Source organism: Carex rostrata, chromosome 10 (genome assembly GCF_964058835.1).
Source record: "Carex rostrata chromosome 10, lpCarRost1.2, whole genome shotgun sequence".
Taxonomy (NCBI): Eukaryota; Viridiplantae; Streptophyta; class Magnoliopsida; order Poales; family Cyperaceae; genus Carex; species Carex rostrata.
Window position 1 is genome coordinate 7,280,898 of NC_135927.1, and position 8,268 is coordinate 7,289,165.

Here is an 8,268-nt window from a genome sequence, read left to right on the forward strand (position 1 = left end):
TTTTACGTGTGATGCGTCTACATGTGAAATTTTGGAACTTTCGAATTAGTTTAGTATAAAGTCAAGCGGTCAAAACATGTTCAAAAAATGAATGCACTAAAATTAATTTATTAACCTTCTAATTTTGACCAATTGACTTTATACTAAACTAATTCAAAAGTTAAAAAATTTCACATGTAGACGCATCACACATAAAATAGACGGGTTCCAACGGTTCAGATTCGTCATTTGAAACCGATTTAACTGGTTTTAGAGTCAAGCTCACCAAACACTTTGGTGAGCTTAAGAACACCCTAGTTCTACTATATATATATATATATATATATATAGAGTTAGGCTAGGGTGCTATGGATAGCATAGTGGCCTCTATGCTACGGCTCAATATTTGAGTTTTTTAAATCCAAACGGTCGATCCGAACCGTTCATCTTATTCTCCATATTAATATCTGCTTGGAGGCTAAATTTTATAATTTTCTGAATTTTTTTACTATTTATTAAGCCACTTTGAAAATCGCTAATCCAACGGTTTTACTGTTTTGTACAGCCACCGTTGGATCAACAATTTTGTAAAATACTTAATAAATAGTAAAAAAAATCAGAAAAATGTAAAATTTGGTCTCCAAGCAGATATTAATATGGAGAATAAGATGAACGGTTCGGATCGACCGTTTGGATTTTGAAAACTCGAATATTGAGCCGTAGCATAGAGGCCACTATGTTATCCATAGTACCCCAGCCTAACTCTATATATATATATATATATATATATATATATATATATATATATATAGGAATATGCTAGCATGCTATGCATAGCATAGAGCCCCTCCATGCAACGGCTCGGATTTCGAGTTTTAAAAATCCTAACGGTCGATCTGAACCGTTTATCTTGTTCTCCATATTAATATGTGTTTGGAGACCAAATTTTACATTTTTTGAAATTTTTTTACTATTTCTTTAGATTTATTGAAAATCGCTGTTTTTTTATGGTCCAGATTTGCTGAAAACAGCGATTTTCAATAAATCTAAAGAAATAGTAAAAAAATTCCAAAAAATGTAAAATTTTGTCTCCAAACACATATTAATATGGAGAACAAGATGAACGGTTCGGATCGACCATTAGGATTTTGAAAACTCGAAATCCGAGCCGTTGCATGGAGGGGCTCTATGCTATGCATAGCATGCTAGCATATTCCTATATATATATATATATGTATGTATGTATGTATATATAGAGTAAGGCTACGGTGCTATGGGTTGCATAGAGGGCTATGGTGCTACGGCTCAATATTCGAGTTTTCAAAATTCTAACGGTCGATCCGAACCGTTCTTCTTGTTCTCCATATTAATATGTGTTTGGAGACCAAATTTTATATTTTTTACTATTTTTTTAGATAGGTAGAAAATCACTTGATCTAAAAAATTCTCCACCATTCAGATATTTGATTTTCTACCTATCTAAAAAAATAGTAAAAAATTTCCAAAAAATGTAAAATTTGGTCTCCAAACACATATTAATATGGAGAACAAGATGAACGGTTTGATTCGACCGTTAGGATTTTGAAAACTCGAATATTGAGCCATAACACCATAGCCATACTCATATATATATATATATATATATATATATATATATATATATATAGAGTTAGGCTGGGGTGCTATGGATAGCATAGTGGCCTCTATGCTACGGCTCAATATTCGAGTTTCCAAAATCCAAACGGTCGATCCGAACCGTTCATCTTATTCTCCATATTAATATCTGCTTGAAGACCAAATTTTACATTTTTCTGAATTTTTTTACTATTTATTAAGTATTTTACAAAATTGTTGATCCAACGGTGGCTGGACAAAACAGTAAAACCGTTGGATTAGCGATTTTCAAAGTGGCTTAATAAATAGTAAAAAAATTCAGAAAATTATAAAATTTTGTCTCCAAGTAGATATTAATATGGAGAATAAGATGAACGGTTCGGATCGACCGTTTGGATTTTGGAAACTCGAATATTGAGCCGTAGCATAGAGGCCACTATGCTATCCATAGCACCCCAGCCTAACTCTATATATATATATATATATATATATATATGAGGAGGGTTAAAATGCACCCTTCCTTTTTATTATTGTTTAGTTTAATAAAAAATTCTAAAAAAAATAGTAAAATTTTTTCAAAAAATGTAAAATTGGATCTCCAAGTATATTTTAATATGAAAAACACGTTGGAAGATTCGAATTGACTATTTGAACTTTAAAAGTGAAGATATGAGGGGAGGGTGCACGTTAGGAGCACAAAATAGAGGGTGCATTTTAGCCCTCTATATATATATATAGAGAGAGAGAGAGATGGGCTATGGTGCATTGCAATGCATGAACCATCTTATGCATCGCACTATAAATCATGGATTTAAAGTCCAAACGACCAATCCAAACCGTTCATCTTGTTCTTCATATTAATATGTGCTTGGGGACCAATTTTTACATTTTTTGGAATTTTTTTACTATTTATTAAGCAATTTTGAAAGTCGCTGATCTGATGGTCCAGAAAATTTTACTGTTCACAGCAAAACAACAATTTTCAAAAATGCTTAATAAATAGTAAAAAAATTCCAAAAAATGTAAAATTTGGTCTCCAAGCACATTTCAATATGGATTAAACATCTAACGGTTCGGATCGGTCGTTTGGACTTTAAATCCGTGATTATAGTGCAATGCATAAGGGGGTTCATGCATTGCAATGCACCATAGCCCATCTCTCTCTCTCTCTCTCTCTCTATATATATATATATATAGTATGGCTAAATTGCTACCGGTAGCACTAAGGCCGAGGTTTTTACGGGGTCATATTTTAGTAATTGATGTTCAAACAACAAATCCAAACCATTAGATGTTCAATCTATATTAAAATCTGCTTGGAGACCAAATTTTACATTTTTTTTTTACAATTTATTAAGCTGGTTTGAAAACCATTATTTTCAATGCTTCAGAAATTTAATAAAAATAGCGGTTTTCAAACCAGCTTAATAAATAGTAAAAAAATTCCAAAAAATACAAAATTTGATCTCCAAGCACATTGTAATATAGATTGAACATCTAACGGTTTAGATTTGTTGTTTGAACATTAAATATGCTAATATGACTCTGTAAGCACTTCGCCGAAGTGCTGCCAGCAGCAAATTAACCAGTCCCTATTTATATATATATACATAGAGGAGGGTTCCAATGCACCCAAAATTTTCTGCTCCCATTTAGTCCCAAATCTGCACCCTTGGATTTCACATAAAAAATCGGAGACATCATAGCGCTGATCAGCAAAAAAATCATAATCCAGTACTGGATATCTCCAGTTCTCTCCCTCTTCGACCCTGTGCAAAAAAAAAAAAGAACCCCTCTTCCACCGTTCCCTTCCTGACCCCTAACCTCAGATCTGCTCTCTCGCCGATGCAACGCTCTCTCCTCGAATCTACTCCTTCGCTGGCGCAATGCTCTCTCCCCATATCAGCTCCCTCGGATCAACGCAACACTCACATCATAAAAGTTTGACTTCATTGACATATTCTTCGAGGTCACCATTTGAATTCAACACAATCATCCTCTTTTCCAAACACTAGTACAAAAAATCCCTTCACCGACCCTTAATCACCGACTGTTTTAAGCAAAGCATCAGTGTTGCTCACACTACACTGACTCTTTTATTAAATAACAGTCAGCATTGTTGTTCAACACTGACGCTTTATAAACAGTCAGTGTTGGTTATCAACACTGACTGTTTTTTAACAAAGAGTCAGTGTTGAACACCAACACTGACTGTTTTTCAAGAGTCAGTGTTGATTACCAACTCTGACGCTTTAAAAACAGTCAGTGTTGGTGATCAACACTGACTCTTTTGAAAAACAGTCAGTGTTGACACGAACACCGACTCTTTTGAAAAGCAGTCAGTGTTGATCACCAACACTGACTGTTTTTAAAAAGAGTCAGTGTTGAGTAGAAATACCGACTCTTTAAAAAGAGTCAGTGTTTGTGCTCAACACTGACTGTTTTTCAAAAGAGTCGGTGTTGGTGTCAACACTGACTGTTTTTGGGAAGAGTCGGTGCTGAGTAGGAATACTGACCCTTTAAAAACAGTCAGTGTTGACTGTTTGTTCATTTTATTTTACATTTTTTTTCTTTATTTTTTTTTCAAATATCATAATTAAAAATATATTATTTTATTTTGAACATTTCATTGAACACATGTAATACGTCAATTTATTTAATAATATCAAGTTAAAACTTAAAATCTTTCAAGTTTTTACAAATACGAATTTAATAATCACAAGATAATAGAAGAAGACGGAGAATCCTAAAGAAAATCACTAGTTCATTATATGAAATGTGATTTCAACCGGGTTTTTGCTTTCATTGACAAATTTGATAAGGGAATCCAATTAATTAATTTGTGGATATTTTACAATACAATTAAGTCTTCCAAAATTTATAATATATTTTTAAACTTTGATTAGTTGTTAAGAAAGTGTGTACATAAATAAATAATATGATAATATAGTTTATGTTGAAGAAAATAAAAATAAAAATATGTTAATTAGAAACTTAGAATTTTGTAAATTTAAATTGTAAATTCAAAAATAAATTGTTAAATAATTTTGACACATTAAATTATATAGCATTACATGCATGTTGCATATATGAATTTTGCATAAATTAAGGTACATAATTCTAAATTCAATTTAATTCTAACTTCAAATTTTGTATAAAATTATTCTAATGTTGTGTATATATTTATTGTAGAAAAAATTAGATTCACCCTAAAGGGAAGGCAACAATTGAAATTATGTTAAACACAAGCAAAACAGAGAGCATATGTTAAGCCAGCACCAAATTTTCTGTCTGATCCCAGTATCCCACGTACATGAGCCATGTATAAAGGGCATATTTGGTTACTTCTTAAGTTAAAATGGCTTAAATAATTACTCTTATTATTTGATAGAAATTTGTTACGTAGATCATAAATTATTGTTTTTAATTGAAACACATTAATAAAGTCAGAGGTTGATTAACATGCAAGAAATTTATGAATTGCATGAAGTAATAAAAAAAATTCATAAAAAAATCATACAAGAAATTTAAAAATCATTGCATCAACCATGCAAGAAATGTGTACAGGTAATTAAGAAATTTGTCCATTTTTATTGAATAAATATGACACGTATCAAATTTAGCTCAATTAATAAAAAAAATTAACTTTTCATCGAATAACATTTTTAAACGTTTGACTTGTCATTTTTGTGTGAAATATATCTAGATGTAAGCAAGAACTGTCCTTGAGTAAATGTAAACAAATGCAATGTTCATTGCAAAATATCGTTCATACTTAAAAGTCAAATTATACATATTTTAATAAATATATACCAACTATTTATATCTTAATTAATAATGTATCACCCAACAAACATGCATCTCAACACAAAGCAACTAAAGTTTAATTAGGATGATAGAATATATTCATACAAAAAATATAGCATGAGACAAGTTAAAAAAAAAACAGTTGGTGTTTGTACCAACACTGACTGTTTTTAAAAAAAACAGTCGGTGTAGGCAATTAACACTGACTATTTTTAAAAAACAGTCGGTGTAGGCCACCAACACTGACGTTTTTTAAAGCGTCGGTGTTGGTTATCAACACTGACTGTTTTTAAAGCGTCAGTGTTGATTACCAACACTGACTGTTTTTCAAAACCGTCAGTGTTGAACATCAACACTGACTGTTTTAGCAAAACCGTCAGTGTTTATAAGTAATACCGACTGTTTTTGCAAAACCGTCGGTGATTTTTCGATGAGCGCTGCTGTGAATTTCATTTCCCGCGTGTGAAACTTAAAATTTCGATCAGCCGCGAACCATCCCTTCTAATTTTGATTTCCATTCTAAAATCCGCGAAGCATATCTCCTTCAAAACCCTCCTCTCACCTCCCTAAGCCGTGAAACATTGGCCCCGAGCACATACCCTAAGCCGCGAAGCACTCCCCACCCAGCTTAAAAGCGCGTATCCCTCATCGTTCTCTCTCTCTCTCGCCACTCATCACTCTCTCTCCCGCCACTCAGCCCTCCGCCGCCACTTGCTCTCTCTCACGGAGTCCGCTTCCTTCCACCGTCGCTTGCTCGCCTCAGGCGTCGTTGCCGCTAACGGGGACCAATTCTGGACGCAGTTCTGGACGCAATTCTGGACGTGATAGGGGTGAGCTAGCAGTATTTCTGCGATTTTTTGATGTGTTTGTCGCTCTCTCTCTCACAATTCCTCTCCGATCTCTTTGTTAGATTCATTTTATAACTCTTCTCTCTTTCTAATTTTCAATCTGTTTTTTCATTCAATTTATGTGTTTTTTCTGATTTTCAATTTGTTTCTTTTGGTTTTAATTCGTGGTTGAAATTGCAGTCAGTCAGTGTTACCTGTAGATACCAGTTAATTGTATTGTTTGTGTTTAATTGGTTGATTGAGACTAATATTGTAAAAGTTTGAGGCTTGAATGGCATTTGGACTAAAATACAAGCTCAATTCTAGATTAAAAGATTGTATACACATCTTTTCCATTATCGAGGTATCTCCCATTTAGTATCATAAATGTATAATACCAGGCTGACCTGACTTGAAGCTGGTACATTTTAATATGGTTCTCATATTTCTGGTATTAATTTGATTGTAATCTTTTGTATAATATATGTTTCTAAATAGAGCTCTCTCATTTGAATTTATTGTTCACCTTGCATAGGTTCTGACTTCTGGCACTACTCACGAAGTTGCTGCATGGAGTTGTGTGCTTGTTATCCATTAAAATCTGAGAAATTGTGAAGTATTTTTGACTGCAAATTGGTAATTTCAATTTTAAGGAAATCCAAACCGGTACTGTTCGGTACCAGTTTCAATTTTGAGGGGTTGATTTGATTAAATAAATGTCATGATTTTGGTACTGATATGTACCTGACCCCACCATATCATACGTATTTGATTTGGCCTAGTTTAGCCTAGTTTAGAGGATTGAAGTAAACTTATTTGATTTGGCCTTTATTTACTTCTAGTATTATACCAGCAAGGGCTTGACCTTTAAGTGGTTACTGTAATTATACTTATTATTCATTTAACCTTTATATATTAGAAACACTCTCACTTTGGTACCGCCAATTAGCTTATTCAGTTCATATGACAAAGGAAGTGCGAGTTGCTAAAGAGATATTGAGGTTTGTTTGTGAATTTTTTTATATTATTTGCTGCTTGAGTTTAGATAAAAAATGACAAAACCCTTGCAATGTTTGGTAAGTGCATAGTTTAATTTAGCATGGTTAGTCCTATTTATTACTAAAGGTTTCTACAAAAGGAGAGAACAAATTTACCAAATCATAACGAGGTATCATCCATATTTTAATAAGGTTTAAAAAATCATATATATGTAAAGACTTAGCATTGGTGTGTAAGAGTCATTTTGTAAGTGTCATGTAACTTATTGTTCAGCATACTACCAGAAGGTATTCAGATCCAGTCACGTACATGACCTGGTAGAATGAGATCTGGACTGTTTATTTTAATTTGGCACGAATCTCAAAGACCCCGTGAATCTAAGGCAGGCCCGAAAAAAAAATTTGCTCAGCTGGGATCTCCTCAGGTAGGGGATACTCCTACCAAAACTATAAAAAGATAACTCAAAACAGTATGATTATTGTTCCCATAAAGATAGGCAATTATTTCAGTTCTCTAACAGCCTTATATTTTTCTTAATTTCTCCTTTTCTTCTCATTTTTTAATTTTGTTGTAGGTATGCTGAGATGGGAAATTTTAAACTATTCTTTAGCACAGTAGCAATGGACTTGACATATCTGCAATTCAGCCTTATATATAGAACCTTTCCTTGATGATTTTCAAATTTAGGGTTTTATGTTTGGCCATAGTATCACAATAACAAGGCAATTTGGTGCATGGGTTTATTGGGGTTTAGTTTAACACCTTCCATTGTAAGTATAGTGTGGTTTTTTGTAAATGAATATGTTATGTTATTAAATTACGTTGTCTTTTGTTTATGTTGTCTACGTTATTTGGATGATATTTTATTTAATGTCAATGAATGTTGTATATTAATATATATGGCTAGCAAAAATATGGAGGCTAGCCCCGATATAAGCAAAACTATGCCAAAATTTTTACGCCAATACCGACTGTTTTTAGGATGTACACTGACTGTTTTTTAATAGTCACTGTAGGCTGTCAACACCGACTGTTTTTAAAA

The 8,268-nt window shown here is 32.9% G+C and overlaps 1 long non-coding RNA gene across 1 annotated transcript; it reads left to right on the forward strand.

Annotated features, from left to right (window-relative positions):
• The first annotated feature begins 7,088 nt into the window (after positions 1-7,088).
• Positions 7,089-8,057, forward strand: LOC144560169 (uncharacterized). The gene is made up of 2 exons (XR_013513347.1): positions 7,089-7,228; positions 7,801-8,057. It is a non-coding gene; the product is annotated as an uncharacterized LOC144560169 (long non-coding RNA).
• The last annotated feature ends 211 nt before the right edge of the window (positions 8,058-8,268 follow it).